At 37.4% G+C, this 16,744-nt stretch overlaps 1 long non-coding RNA gene across 1 annotated transcript in view; it reads right to left on the reverse strand.

The window, feature by feature from the left end:
* Positions 1-212: 212 nt before the first annotated feature.
* LOC309391948 overlaps positions 213-16,744 on the reverse strand; it is a 43,581-nt gene continuing 27,049 nt past the window's right edge. The window contains exons 2-3 of the long non-coding RNA XR_014175358.1: positions 1,623-1,693; positions 213-1,278 (exon numbers count right to left, since the gene is read on the reverse strand). This is a non-coding gene — a long non-coding RNA (uncharacterized lncRNA). The remainder of the gene's footprint in view (positions 1,279-1,622; positions 1,694-16,744) is intronic.

Raw genomic sequence — 16,744 nt, forward strand, 5'->3', positions numbered from 1 at the left:
CTATCATGTCATCCCTAGAGAGCAAGGCCTTTTTCGTTGACATCCAAAATAAATACCCATCCACCCAGCTCAGATTATTATTTCACATTTCTCTCATATTAATATCAGCAGGCTGCTTTTTTTCCTAGAGCGCCCCACAGTGGTTCCTGTAAACAAAATACAATGCATGGTTCTGACTTGCCTGTGACTTCTTTCTTTTCCTTCACTTTCCTTTGCTGCTGAATAAATGTATTAGAAAATAAGTCAAGAATCTCCCTACCAACCTGCAAGGGACAACTATATAAGGTTTTTTTTTAAAGTGCAAGGAGCAGCAACACATTAACAAAAGGAATTACCGGTGCATTGTGATTATGAAGCATTTGCATATAAGAATATAAATAGATTAGGTCATCTAACAGTCCAAAGGGTTCAAATATGACATTGTTTTATTTGGAGCAATACACAAACTTCTCTCATTTCCTTCTTCCTGCCTGCCTGCCTGCCTCAGTTTTCTAAGCCCATATCCTGGCATTCTTATTTTGCCTTTAGCTTAAAAGCAAGCCGGTTTATTTTCCTTTTAATTTCTAGAACTGTGTACCAGCAGCACAGAAGGGTTCTTAGCAGCTGTGCAGGCAGCAGCGAAAAAGACAAAATATATAAGAGCAGCTATGATGATCAATCTATTTTGTTGCTGAACAAAATGCCAGTTGGGTTGGGTTTTTCAGTGTGGTTTTTTTTATATAGCTTGCAGGTGAGATGAATAACAACCCCTGAGCCTTTGGCCTCTCAAGAATTATCATGATAACGATGAGCTTTGGAGTCATGGACACTAAGATGGGATGTCACCTGGCTGAAGACCTCCATCTGATTCAGATTCCAAAGGGAAAGGAAGTGCCTTGCAGAGGCCAGGGCAGAGAATAGGAGGGGAGACTTGGTACAGTATAGGAATGGGCAGCTCTTGTTTCCAGCTCTAATATCCCAGTGCAATTATTTTGTGGACATCCACTCTTTGCCTGCACAGGAGATAGGGCTATAAGTGTATGTTATTTTTTAATTACAAGGGGGTAGAAAAATCCTGATGATGGGCTGGAAGGTGCCATTGCATTGTTATTTTTTTCTCTCCCTTCGTTTGCTGATTATGTGAGCTGGGCTCCTTTGCTAGCCGATGATAAGCAGAATTTCCATGTTCTCTGCATAATTAATCCATCTCTGCCTCTCTTCATGCCAACTCGCCCGTTATCGCCGGCACATGCCTGAATTGCAAAAGAATCCGCTCTTCAATTGGAACTTATTGATATTCTAAGAAAAAAAAAAGAAGGGAGGGCGGATGAAAATCCTTAAGTTTAAGCCATAGATTTTTAAATGGATTAATTTTGTCACAATCACAGCCATCTAAGGCGGGAAAGCAGGCAGAGAAAATTGAAAGCATCTCCATGTTAGCAGAATTGGGTCCAGACCACTGAAATGTTCTGGCAGAGCTCTCTTTTAAAGTCAGAAAAATTACCATTAATTTACATCACATGAAATACTTTCTGTGCTAGAAATATTCAAGAGACGATCTTTAAATGCCTGCTAATGCTTGATAACATTTCTAACTTTCAACATTTTGCTAGACTTCGATATGACACGATAGGAATGCCTACCAGGGAGCTATATGTACCACTGATGTCTTCTTATCACAGATTTGGGTGATATTATCTTCTTCTTAAACATCCTGAAGGAGGCATGAAACAATGAAGCAAGAAGTGTTAGGGACTCCTGTTTAGTCAATCCATAAGGGTCAAAGTTAATTGCATATTTTTAGGTTTTGGTGGAGGGTTTCAGCTTTTATTTTAATTGTTATTATTTTGAATAAGATATAAAATAAGAAATATAAAGAGGCGGTGTTAAAACCATGCCTTTTTGGAGTATGCTATTGGGAAAATATTTGCCTCATCTAAAGTAGATTTTTTTTAAAAAACCTAAAAATAATATTGTTTTTGATATTCAGGTTTTTAACAAAGTAATTTACAGCATAAAATATTCAGGCTGCCTTGATGTTTTTCAAGGGTAGTTAAAGCTCATGGATAAATTGATGATGTTCCACTAATTGTTTCAGATATTCTGAATCCAGATTCAGACTATTGCCAATTGTTCTGGTTTTATTCTGTTTTAGTTCAAACACATTTCTTGAACTGAAAAGGGGGAGCAGCAGCTTTCACTAATTGAAAGTTCCTGTTTCCGTGTCTTCTTCTTGATCATCCATAAAATCAGAGCTATGTTTCAATGCATCTCTAATATTCAATGCTTTTCAGTTAGGAAAGCACAATATACACACTACTGAATGCTGACATTCAGAATTAAGAGAGAAGTGAAGGTGCTATTTTTGACACTGACTGCAGAAAAAACTTAGCTATTTTAAATTGTCATTACAATTATAAAACTGTCTTATTCTCTTTCAACCATACATTGAAACAGAATGAAAAGCTATAATAGCTTTTGGTGAATGTAAAGTAAATATAGTTCTGTTCATTTCCAAACAATAAGAGATAATGATATTTCAAAAACATTTTCTATTTGCAGACATTTGCTGTGAAGTGAACATAAGCAAAATAAGCTATTCTAGTTTGTCATTGCAGGCAATAGGTTGACTCAAAGAGGAATATTTCCATTCATATAGACATTTCAAAATCACAGAAGAAAACCAAGGATCCAGAATTATTTTCAAACTGTAAATTATTGCTAAAGGTGTGGAGATTAGCGATAGCATTTCCAAATGTATGTAGGGTCCACTGCAGTTCCCCCAAATCATATTCACATTAGCTACATCTGTTGATGGAAAGGCTGTACTTAAATTCTCCAAAATACAGGCGAACATACGAAAGCAGTTTTAAAAATGAATTAAAACAATCATAATTCAACATAAGCTTTGGTAATTGTACTTAAATTATAAAACCATGAAAGCAACATTTAAAACACATCTGTAACTGACATGTGTTAAATTAAAAGCTGTTAAAAAGAAAGGATTGGAAATTCAAATTGTCAACTGCTACAGTATTTTGGTAGTGAGCATTTAACTGGGTTTTCAAAAGTATTTGTCAGTTGCAATCATTGTGAGTAAAGAAGAAATATTGAATGGTTTTATTTAAGTCCCAACTCTGCCTACTTTTATCTCAATAAATTAAAGGGATAAATCTTGGGCATGATTGTTAAGAAGAACAAGATTTTCTGGGACAAATACACTGATTTCCATGCTACTTCTTACATTAAGAAACACTTGAGAATTCACTGAGAATATGTCCTGAATTCCATATGAGGACAATACCTTTATTAGATCAATGAAAACACATGCAAAATAATGTCAAAATAACATATAACACATCAGATAAAATGAGGAACAGAGCAAAGATATAAGAGAAAGGGGAGCTAATCACAACCTTAAATGTGAGAAGGAATTACACATATCCATGTTTGTAACTCTAACTGGAGGATTGTTTCAAGGTTCTTTTTAGGGCTGAGAACATCATTATTCTCAAGAGGAGGTTTAGAATACAGTTGCACCCCTTGCATGTTTGAAACCCAAAATATAGTATACAAATAAATTAATGACAAATATAACTTCTAGCAGTGTAATGTAAAAACATCTCCATTTATTTTATTTTAAATGATGTACACACAAATCTTCATGATGATGTGTCATCACTGAATAACAAAGGTTGCAACAAGAAAAGGCATATTACATACATTAATTAAGGAAAAATGAATATATCTGCAGTCTTATGGGAACAGACAAATGTTTCTATGATTTCTCATTTTTCTATTTAAAGGATGAATACACACATAGTCAGACACACACAGACAAACACACTGGCAATAGGTTATCTACTCAATTAGTAGAGTCCTCTGGAAAAAAATATTAACCAGACTAAATTCTTTTAGTTTCCGCTAGTGGGAAAACAAACAACAATAATCAATTAAATTCTTTCCAATATTCATAAATGAATGAATTAATTTTAGAGCCCAACAATCTTCAACAATTTCTGGCAGTTAAGAATATTAGTAAAACATCCAAAGGATATACAGAATTCAACAATACGGAATATTATAATTATACTATTTTACTAAGAAAACTACTAACAAAACAAGGACAGTGTCATACTAAGCTATGTTGGTACACTCTTCCAAAAAGTTTTTTTTTACCACCTTCTGGAAAACCGTTATAGAAGTAGGTAACTTCCTATTTCACAAAATAGGTGCCATCAATGACAAATGCTATCTTTGGAGATCATTCTCCTTCAACCTCCCAAAAGTGGAAATTTACAAGAACCTTTTCTTGGTGATAAACATAGAACTGATTGGAGAAGACAGTCTTGCAAATACTTAGACATTAAGCCACATAGGCTTAAACACATTACTTGTTTCAAATTTTGTTTTAAAATGTTGAAACAGGTCAGTATTATTATCCTCATTGTATGGAAATAATTATTTGCCTAAAGCTGCACTCATGCGAGTCCCGTGGACTACAAGATGATCAAACCGGTCACTCCTAGAGGAGATCAACCCTGACTGCTCTTTAGAAGGCCAGATGTTGAATATGAAACTCAAATACTTTGGTCACCTAATGAGAAGGAAGCACTCACTGGAGAAGAACCTAATGCTGGGAAAGATTGAGGGCAAAAGAAGAAAGGGATGAGTGAGAATGAGGTGGCTGGATAGAATCACTGAAGCAGTAGGTGTGAGCTTAAATGGACTCCAGAGGATGATAGAGGACAGGAAGGCCTGGAGGAACGTTGTCCATAGAGTCGCGATGGGTTGGACACGACCTTGCAACTAACAACATCAAAGGTGCACTGTGAGTTAATCACAGTGATGACATTTAAAAACTTTCTGATTGTATCTCAAAATCTTGGCCAGTGTACTAAATCAGACACTGTTTGATATCTTATCGAGATTGATCTGCAAAGAGTAAGATTAGCAAGGTAGGTGTTAGGTTTCTAGATTGTTATATATATGGAATATATAAATACATATGTGGAAGATCCAACAGGTTCCTAACAAACCTAGCAGACAACTTTGTTTTCCAAAAAGTAGAGAAGGAAACAAGGGGATCAGCCATACTGGACTTAATTCTCACTAACAGAGAGGAAATGATAGAAGGTGTTGAAGCCATAGGAACCCTGGGGACAAGTGACCATGCAATATTGGAATTCAACATTATCCAAACACAAGTAGTAGAACAAAGTCAAACTAGAGTCTTGGACTTTAAGAAAGCTAATTTCAATAAACTTAGAGAGAGCTTGGGAAAAATTCCATGGATGAGAATCCTCGAGGGGAAAACAACTCAAGAAGCTTGGGAAATTTTGAAAAATGAGATTACAAAAGCCCAGTCTAACACAATACCAATGAAGAAGAAAAATAACAGCTCCCAAAAGAAACCAGCATGGCTGCATAAACAACTATCTGACAAACTGAAAGACAAAAAAAGTAAGTATAAAAAGTGGAAGGAGGGGGACATAACTAAGGCAGAATATCAGCAAATAGCCCGAGCCTGTAAAGATGAAGTGATGAAAGCTAAGGCTCACAATGAAGAAAGGCTTGCCACAAAAGTAAAAATTAACAAAAAAAAGCTTCTTCCAACATGTTAAAAACAAGAAAAAGGTTAAGGAAACAATTGGTCCATTGCTAGGAGAAAGTGGCAAGAAGGTGACAAGCAACAGGGAGAAAGCAGAACTATTTAACTCATGTTTTGCATCTGTCTTTACACAAAGGGATAAAACAGTCCAACCTATCAAAAGCAGCACCACAAAATTAGGAACACAAATTGAAATAGGGAAGAAAATGGTAAGTGAGCACCTGTCTACCCTAGACGAGTTCAAATCACCAGGACCGGATGGATTACACCCCAGAGTTCTGAAGGAACTAGCAGACGAGATCTCAGAACCACTGAATTATATCTTTCAGAGATCCTGGAACACCGGGGAACTACCAGAGGACTGGAAAAGAGCTGATGTGGTTCCCATCTTCAAAAAAGGGAAAAAATTAGATCCAGGAAACTACAGACCTATCAGCCTCACCTCAATACCAGGAAAGATTCTGGAAAAAATAATCAAGCAACGAATTTGCGAACACCTAGAAGCAAACAAAGTAATAGTCAAAAGCCAACATGGATTTGTCAAAAACAGATCATGCCAGACTAATCTTATTGCATTCTTTGATAATGTGACAAAATTAGTGGACCAGAGGAATGCCGTTGATATAGTTTACTTGGACTTCAGTAAGGCTTTTGATAAGGTAGACCATAACCTACTACTAGATAAAGTAGAAGAATGTGGGTTAGACAGCATCACCACCAGATGGATTCGTAACTGGCTGACCAACCGCACTCAACGTGTAGTTCTCAATGGAACTGCATCTACATAAATAAATAAATAAATTTGAATTTATTAGCCGCTCCCTTTCCAGACAGGACTCGGGGCGGCGTACAGTAGAGCATAAAAAACATAAAACATATGTACAGACACATAAACATACACATATACAAAGACATACATGCACGGAGGAGGTAACAAATTACATCACATTTATACAATTAAAAATCACCATTAAAATATCCCATTTACAATAACACAATTTAAAAATTTTAAAAACAACTGTCAGGAGGAATAAGGAAAAAATTTACGGTTGAGCCAGGCTGGAGGGAAGTGGAGGGAAGTATGCAGTGGAGTACCCCAAGGCTCTGTTTTAGGCCCAGTACTCTTCAACATCTTCATCAATGATTTGGATGAGGGAATAAATGGGGAACTCATCAAATTTGCAGATGATACCAAGCTGGCAGGAATAGCCAACACTCCAGAAGACAGGCTTAAAATACAAAAGGATCTTGACAAACTTGAACATTGGGCACTATCTAATAAAATGAAATTCAATGGTGAAAAGAGTAAGGTTCTACATTTAGGCAACAAAAACGGAATGCACAGGTACAGTATAGGTGATACCTTGCTCAGTAGTAGTAACTGTGAAAGGGATCTTGGAGTCCTAGTGGACAACCATTTAAATATGAAAGTCATAATTTTGAAAACAAAGTTACATGAATGAAATCCTAGATGAAAATTTTATCTGTTTTATTTAATTATATAGCATATGGTGTATCATACATGAACTTGCAAAATATGTTAACATTACCCCTAGATACCACTTTATAATGCCTTGGTAAGGCCACACTTGGAATACTGCATTCAGTTCTGGTCGCCACGATGTAAAAAAGATGTGGAGACTCTAGAAAGATTGCAGAGAAGAGCAACAAAGATGATTAGGGGACTGGAGACTAAAACATATGAAGAACGGTTGCAGGAACTGGGTATGTTCAGCTTAAGAGAAAGAAGGACTAGGGGAGACATGATAGCAGTGTTCCAATATCTCAGAGGTTGCCACAAAGAAGAGGGAGTCAAACTATTCTCCAAAGCACCTGAGGGTAGAACAAGAAGCAATGGGTGGAAACTAATCAAGGAGAGAAGCAACTTAGAACTGAGGAGAAATTTCCTGACAGTGAGAACAATTAATCAGTGGAACAGCTTGCCTCCAGAAGTTGTGAATGCCCCAACACTGGAAGTCTTTAAGAAGATGTTGGATAGCTATTTGTCTGAAACGGTATAGGGTTTCCTGCCTAGGCAGGGGGTTGGACTAGAAGACCTCCAAGGTCCCTTCCAACTCTACTATTGTATTGTATTGTATTGTATTGTATATATATATACACAACTATCCCACTTCGAGGCCACAAAAGCACAATACCAAGTATCTATTAATTCAGAAGCTGGGAGAACGCCTCAAATTTAAATTCTTGGGAATATACATAATATTCCCAGGCATCTTGGCTGTGGGTCATCCACTGTTTCGTGTGTGAGATTTCATTATTGTCTGCAATAAAGTTTCTTCTTGTGGCGGGCCATGTGTGGCTGCCAAGTCAAGCCGATAACTATGATAAGGGTAATATGTCAGGAGACAGATGATTTATTGTTGCATTCATATCAGCTCGATTGCTAATCTTATGCTTATTGCTATTGGATGAGAGACTATTATCTCCTCCCTCCTTTCTATGTATATGTTAGAAACTCTGAAAGAGTGGCTCATATAACCGGGAGCCAGAAGAGATCTGCTATCTGCCCCCAAATTTGGAAGCAGGTATTCAAAAATGGTGTAAATCTGGCTTGCTGGGAAATGAGATTGTCTCAGTCCCAAAGACGGTGTCAACCAGAATTCTGACATGAATTCTTCTTCCTTATTTTAGGAAGAAGTGTGAACACTAGCAGCTTCACACCTGAATTTGGCAGTAAATCAGCAATAGCACTTAGAGTTATATATCACTTCATAGTGCATTACAGCCCTCTCCAAACGGTTACTGAGTCAGCATATTGCAACAATCTGGGTCCTCATTTTACCAACCTCTGAAGGATGAAAGACTGAGTCAACCTCGAGCTGGTAAGAATTGAACTCCTGCAATACTGCATTCTAACCACTGCACCACCATGGCTTTTATAATGATAGTGTCAGAAATATCCTGACACTTTCTCCTGAGCATAACACTAAGCTTGATTTGGAAAAATCTCACAGACACAGCTCAGATACATTAGAACTTTTATTACAGAAAAGAAAGAACTCCTACACAATACTTGTTTGGTCAGTGCAGTGCAAAATTGTCAGTGATTAGGAGAATTCTCCCAGTGATTTATTTAAACTGGAAACCAAGAGGCAATTGCATCAAAACACATATTGGTTTATGACAAGTTTTGGTATCAGAGACAGATAAAAAAGTCTAAAAAGGGGAAGAGTTACAATCTGACTTTATAAACTAATACAAATTATACCGTATTTTTCAGTCTTTTATAAGACGCACCCTTTTCCCTCCTAAAAGAGGGTGAACATTTGGTGCATCTTATACACTGAATGTAGCCTCAGCCACCTACCGGCCCCAACCCTTTGGCCTCTGCCTCCCAGCAATTAACCTCTTTGCAGCAAGGGGGGGCTTGCCGAAGCTTCAATAGGCTATAGCAATCCCTGCAGCCTTAAACAGCTGATGATGGGGAGAAATTGAAAGTGAAACTGTTTGCTGAAGGAGGCAAATTGCTGGGAGGCAGAGGCAGATTTTTTCCTTATGCTAATCAGGCTGTTTGCTGCAAGGAGGTAAGTCAATAACTGTAAATGCCTATAGAATGTTCAAATTATTAGACTTATTTTTTAAAGACCCCTTTATTATTCTAGACAATTTAACAAAACGAAGAAACTTTTTAAAATAAATGTTTGATCTGAAGAGGCCCAGTGCTATTGTTTTTAAAAATGCTATTCTTTTAAATAGCAGAAAATAACTATACTTCCAGAAAGCACATCAATTTTAACAACATCTATACAAGTATCGTCTGAAATATAACACTATAAACAGTGTATATTGCCTATGCTGTTTGTTGCAAGAAGGCAAATTGCTGGGAGGCAGAGGCAGATATTTTTCCCTTGTTTTCCTCCCCAAAAGCTAGGTGCGTCTTATACTTCGGAGCATCTTATACTCCGAAAAATATGGGTATTTAATTCATTGATTACATTAATAAGCATTTCATTGGATATAGAACCACTAAACCAGTGGTGGGCAACCTTTTTTTTCAACTGAGCCAAATCTCGCCAAAACCACGATTGAAATTTACTTTGAGAGCCACATTTTTAAAACCGAAAATACATAGGATGGTACACTGTTTTTAGTTTCAATAAGTTTTTATTGAGAATATTCTGCATGCAAGTATCCACATAGGTCGGGAGGATACAAATAACACAACTAATAAAACAAAAACTTTAGAACGATATTATTTATCAATAACGTTAAATTCCGTAAAATTTGCCTTACAATGTAGAGAAAATTACATCCTGACATTGACTGACAAAGTCACAACCACTAATGTGAACATTGGCCTTGCATTTCCTTGGATAGTTTGAGTAAGTCAGGTTTGTATGTTGTTGTTTTTAATTTCATCTCTCTCTCCCACTTTCTTTCTTTTTTTCTTTTTCTTTCACTCTCTCTCTCTGGCTCTTTGTCTCTCTCTCCCTCCCTCCCCCATCTCTGTCACTCTCTCTCTGTGTGTGTCTGTCTGTCTCACTCACTCTGTGTGTGTGTGTGTCTGTCTCTGTCTCTGTCTCTCTCCCCTCCCTTCCTCTCTCTCTGTCACTCTGTGTATGTGGGTGTGTCTGTCTCTCACTCATTCACTTAATCACTCACTCTGTGTGTGTCTCTCTGTCTGTCTATCTTTCTCTCCCTCCCTCCCCCTCTCTGTCTCTCTCTGTCTGTGTGTGTGTCTGTCTGTCAGTCTCTCTCTGATTCCCTCCCTCACTCCCTCTCTCTGTTCCTCTCTCTGTCTGTCTTTCTCACTCACACACACACACTGTGGTCACCTTGTTGAGTGTTCCAATCACATTTGAAACACTCAACAACTGGCCTGCATTTATGGTATTTTGCAGCATTCTGCAGTCATAGGACCAAAATTGGTTGTCACTCGCCTGGGCTTTTGCAGAAGCTTCCCTCTGAAGCCCGAGAGGAGGGAGGGGAGCGGGCACCCAGCACACAGAAGAGCTGCATTAAAGGGTGTAAAGAGCCGCATGTGGCTCCCGAGCCGCGGGTTGCCCACCACTGCACTAAACTATTCAATAGAATACAGAATCACAAGGGGGTTAATAAGGCTAGTACATATGCATGTTCCATCTGTGTATATCATATATATTCAAAAATTAAACAGGAGTATATCTACTAATCCTTGTACGCATATGTTTTTGCTAGTATATGCTTATAGGACAATAAATATAACTAAATGTTTAGCTACAGATTAATGTTATCATGCTTATCAAGATCTGTCCCAGTGGGGCAGTGTGATTTGTAACCCCACAGAAAGTTATAAAGCATTTTCCTCCTCAAAATAGGTTGCTATGGGTTTATTTTTATTGCTATTGTAGAGGTTTTTCTTCTTTTAAAATTATGTATTATTGTGCACTCTACCTAGAGTTATTCTTATAACAGATGTTACATGTTCGTTAAATAAATAAGTAAATAAACAATCAGACTTCCAAAAGTATTGTGTAAGAATTATTTGAGCCTTGGAACACCAGTTTGCTGATGCCTTTTCTTGGGAGATGGGTGATATATTCCTATATTGGTTCTTGCCTCTGTAATTTAACATGATGGTTATAAACTGCAACTGATACAACTACATTGCTATCCCATATTAGCTGCAGAGATCTCTGCATGGGATATGAAAAATGGTTCTTCTCCCCTAATCCTTCTGTGTGGCCTCTAGATCAGAGGTGGGTTGTTACCAGTTCACACCGCTTCAGGGAAACCGGTAGTGGGAAATGTGGCTGGGTTGCCAAACCGGTAGGGATAGCAGGCACGCCACGCCCCCGAACCAGTTCACCCGGTCGCTGCGGCATGTATTTTTGACATTTTAATGTTCTATTTACAGGCAATTGTGCATGCGCGCTTTGCACTCATCAGGCATGCACACTCCCTTTGCGCACGCACCGAACTGGCAGTAATGCCAGCAGAATCCCACCCCTGCTCTAGATAGAGAGCATCAAAATGCTTCTTTCCATAGCCACAGGACAAGCTTTTGCCTCAAACTCACTGCCATAGATATGATTTATCTATCACAGGGGTGTCCAAACTTGGGAACTTTTAAGACTTGTGGACTTTAACTCCCAGAATTCCCCAGCCAGCATGGCTGGCTGGGGAATTCTGGGAGTTGAAGTCCACAAGTCTTAAAGTTTCCAAGTTTGGACACCCCTGATCTATCACATTATAATGCTCTCTCCATTTCTTTCCATTTCTGGAAGTCAATGGAAAAAAGTCCCACTTCTAATCACTTTTGGAAAAAGTTTGAGCTGAGATTGCGCCCCTGTGGATAAGGGCCATTGAAACACAGCTCATCTCCTGTTATAGCATGCCCTCCATAAGGATGCACAGCTTCATTTTATAACTCCTTACCTGACAAAATATCCAGGAAATTCTGATCTCTTTCATGTACAGCTGTTACTATCAGATCAGTATGATGCAGTTTCTTTGAACGTAGCTAAATTCTGCTATACTGACTGTAAAAAACTGGCAGACTTTGGTTGCCCATCCATGGTGTCACCAGTAATTGTAACACAATGTTTTATTTTAATGTTTAAATTTTTATTCTGGTCCGACCAGAATGAAATATTGATCGAATGGTTTATCAAGTTAGCTAGTGTAAATTTCACATTGGTGATGGCAACTGGACAATTTAGAAGAAGACTTCTACATACTGCAATGATTACAAATCAATGTTGGGATTTTAAAGTATTTTCTGGAAGAAGAGGGTCCTTGGTGCTCTCTGAGCTTGTTGTTGTCTAGCAGAAGCTTCATTACGCAAACTAGGTAACATCATTAGAGTATCATCAGAGAGCACCAAGGACTCCTCATTTCAACCCTGAACTACAAATATACTCCTTTATTAGAAGAGGAAGGTTTCCAAAGAAACTAAGTAAAAGATAAAGGTTTCCCTCGCACATATGTGCTAGTCATTCCCAACTCTAGGGGGCAGTGCTCATCTCTGTTTCAAAGCCAAAGAGCCAGCACTGTCCGAAGATGTCTCCGTGGTCATGTGGTCCAAAGAAACTAGTGATGTCTTTATCCAAGGGGATAAAATCTAGTCTGCTTGGAATGTTAAAACTATTTCTGTGATGATGTTTCCTTTTTCATTCCCCAATGGGACAAATTCTGGTGTAGATTTTTCTCCCCAGAGAGGTATGATGAAGAGAAGAGAGAGAAAACATCCACAAAAAAATATCTGTATTGCCAAAATGTGACAAATTACAGACTTCCATTTAGCCAAGAGAATTAATGAAAAGAGTGTCCAATTTTCTGAATCTTTTAAATTTAAAAAGTGGGAAAGAATTGATCTAAAATAATACTGACAAAAAAATATACTTACCCCTCAAAGCATCTCTGAGCACTGAGCATAGTTTGGCACCATTCAAAATAAAAGTAGCCCTTTGAATATGCTCAGAGCTGAGCATATTCTCTATTATGCTGTTTAAATTATGGGAATCTTTCCTGCAGGTACTCGGAAGGGCAATTTCTGTAAAATAAAACCATCTATAGCTAGGAAGAAATCAGGTCCATTTCTGTACATACCAGCTCATGAGTATTTATGATGTGTCACCTTGTGCCCACCCTAGAAATGTATTAGAATGAAATGCCTTTCAAAGGAAAGGGGAATTTAAAAATACGAAATAATCCCTAATTAATTTATTCTGATATTTCTGTAACATACTATATATACTATCTGTCCTGGTACTCAGAAATGCATATGGAAGTTGCATGTACAACACCAGTCAAAATTCTGTATGCATATTATTTTCTTACCTATCAGTTGCTTTTTATTTTTAAGCATTCTGCCCAAGAATGTCAAATTTGACCAGCTTAAATGAGTGCTTGTCTTTATGGTGTGACAGGAGTTTAATGTACAAATAGACTATATAGTTCAATGTTACTTGTGCTGTCTTTTGAGTAGATCAGTCTAAGCTCCCGACTACTAGCAGAATACCAGATGAAATATTTAGAATGCAGAACGATTACATTCACAGCTGAATATATGCTGAAATATTAAAGGGTCTGATAGCTATCTCGCAGAGGAGATTGTTACAGAAAGCAAATCAAGTATCCAGTTTGAACTCTTGAGAAAACCTTATATTCTTTTTGGCTGATGCCATTATTTTGGCTCATTCCAGCCACTTGTATAGGATATTAGATTTTCCCATAAGCTCCACTGTCGGGTAAAATCACATTGGTGATAAAGTACACCAACGATAAGGGGCCATTGTATTTCACAATAAATTGTATTTTTCAGATTTTAAAGATGGTGTTTGCATATGGAACATCCTAGTCCTCCAATAGCAAACTCTGTATCGTTCAGTATCATTGATTATATGGCTGAGGCTCTTAGAGCCACGCTCTATGACCTTAATTTTAACTCAATTTTCAAAACTGTTATTACGTTAAAATTATTTCATATGATTTGTCATGCAAGTGTTTTAAACATAGTCTCTGAAATTGTACTACAGAATACTAATGCTTCCAGACAACCCCAAGGTAGCCTTTTCCAAGCTGAGATACTAGACTCAGGCTTGACTAATCCCAGCCAATATAGACATGCTATGTTTCCTGAATTTGCAGGGCATGAAGTTAGGTGTGAGACTGTCTTGGTCATTAAGAATCAAGCCTGTTCCTGTTTAAATAATTCCAGGTTTTCATCTGTAAAGCAAAAAACAATCAAGAAAGAAAAACATGGACACAGGCATCAAGCTTGACTTCGGCTTCTAACAGGAGACATAGTTCACTGAAGATGTCTCTGTGAATGAGCAGAGATGACACCTGTTGTGTAGAACAAACGACCAGCAAGTAAGTCAGTTCTTCGAATTTCTCTAGAAAAGGAGAGATTGGAATATTGCCTATGAGTGTCCTGAATTGTAGCTTCTCTTGTGGAAATCTTAAAACACTGGTCTTCCATGGGTTTGAGAGACAGGACCTGAGGAGATGGCATCTATGCTCTTAGCTGCAGTGGAGCCTTTCGTGGCTACAATCAATCTGACTTTCTAATTACTTTTGGAAATGTTCAATTTAATCACTTTATGGATATGAGAGACTTTCAAAACAGCAAGTATAATTTGATACTTAGTGAGTTTTACCTTCCTTGGAATTTAAAAATCTTATTTGAGTCTCAAAAATTTAAAATGATATATACAATTACCCAAAAACAGAGGTGGGGGAGTGGGAGAAGGATTTTGACTTATAATTTTAAAAATATATATCAGGAGATACTACAGAGATTTAGAATATTGGTTAGTTTAGCTGTAAGATTTGGGAAAAAAGTATATAATTAAATAAGATACCTGTGAGAAATGACTAGAATGGAATTAAATCCATATTAGGGACTGAGGCTTGATGAAGGCATGGAAGACAACAAAATTGAAATTAACAAAGTGGGAATACCAAAGACAAATGGGGAAAAAAGGATGTGGACACAGAACAACTCTGACAAGAAATCCTGGACAATGTCTCTTTATGCATTTACAAATGAGCTAGTGAGAGCTTTCAAGAGTTTTCTTTAATATCAAAGTGTGATGAAAGACCGAAATCTTAATTGCCATAGGAAAGATTTATAGGTCAAGACTGTGAAGAGCAAAAAGATGGAATATAAGATTGGACTATTTGGTCAAGGATAAACTATTTGTTTGACATTTTTGGTAACTCCTGATAGAGTTTTTTGTGGCTGAATCAGAATTTTAAAAAGTGATTTCTGCAGTGCATACAGGTAAAAGGTAGGCTATGGAGAGAAGGGGAAGGTTGTATTTATAGCTTTAAAAAGGGTGAAAGGTTAGCATAATTGTTTGTGTTATGTCTGATGAAGGTTGGAAGCCACTTCTTTATTATTGTCTTGGTTATCCCATTCCATTCCATACCTTTCCTTTCCTTCCCTTCCTACTTTTTTTCTTTTTTCTGCACTTTTCCTTTTAGTTTTGTTTGTGTTCGTTTTTACTTTTTTCAAATAAAGGCTTAATTTAATAGAATTATTTTAAAAAGTCAAGCTTGACTTCAGGAGCCTTTATATTTAATATATCAATATCACACTGTAAAGGCTGATAATGTTGAAGCTGGAACCAGCAGTTCCCAGGCTAGAGAAAAACATTATTAAGCATTCCCTAACTGCTTCCTCAGGCTATTAAGTGCCAATTGGCTCAGAAATATGGAAGGAAGAAAACATTTCCTCTAGCATATAAAGAGTTTTGAATTTCTTCTGTTAGGGGTAGTCTTATATTTATAAATTTCTTTATGTCAGGAACAAAGGTGTGAATTTGGCCCAGTCAGGTCTGAGAATATGCTGTCAATACTAGTTAGTACTGCATAAAAAATCAAATAACTAATACAAGGGCTGGGAATCTATCTTTACCACTGGACCACAGTGTAAAATCTGGCACAAAGACGAGACATTGGAGATTAACTTGTTTCCTCCTTACCTGCTGAAGGAAAATTTTAAATAAAAGATTCAGGTGCGAAAGATCAGGGCCATAGGTGGAGTTGTAGTTCAGAAAGATTTATTGCTCAAGCCTATACGTAAGAATCTGTGTCAACTAATGATCAGCAGTAAATTGGTGCTAGATAAGGGCCAATAGAATGCAAGATGTTTAACTCTGTCCTGCAGCTCTTCCTGGTCTGAAGCCACAGAAGCCTATTGTGATGTAATTGATCCAATAACATTTATGATGTGTGCATTTTATCTACTTTAGTGAAAATTCTGTTTTGATTTTGTAGTTAATAACAAATAATAACAACAACAACAACAACTATAGGCCAATCACCTATTTGCCAACAACATACAAGATCCTTACTGGTACCATTGCAAACCAAATTTATGGATACTTGGAAGAAATGACTTGCTTCCTGTAGAACAGAAAGGATGCTGCAAAAATTCAAGAGGAACGAAGGACCAACTGCTGATTGACAAACTAATCCTAAAGAATTCAAAGAAAAGATGAACCAAGCTGTTCATGGTTTGGATAGACTATAAGAAAGTGTTTGATTCAGTTCCCCACAGCTGGATCAAGAAATGCCTGAAAATCTTTGGCATTAGCAGCAACATACAAAAATTCATGGAAACTTCAATGAACCTCTGGAAAACGAACTTATGGCTAATGGAGAAGAACTGGGTGAAGTTAAAATTAAACGAGGCATTTTTCC

Source organism: Natrix helvetica (genome assembly GCF_964273705.1).
Source record: "Natrix helvetica genome assembly, chromosome: 4".
NCBI classification, from domain to species: Eukaryota; Metazoa; Chordata; class Lepidosauria; order Squamata; family Natricidae; genus Natrix; species Natrix helvetica.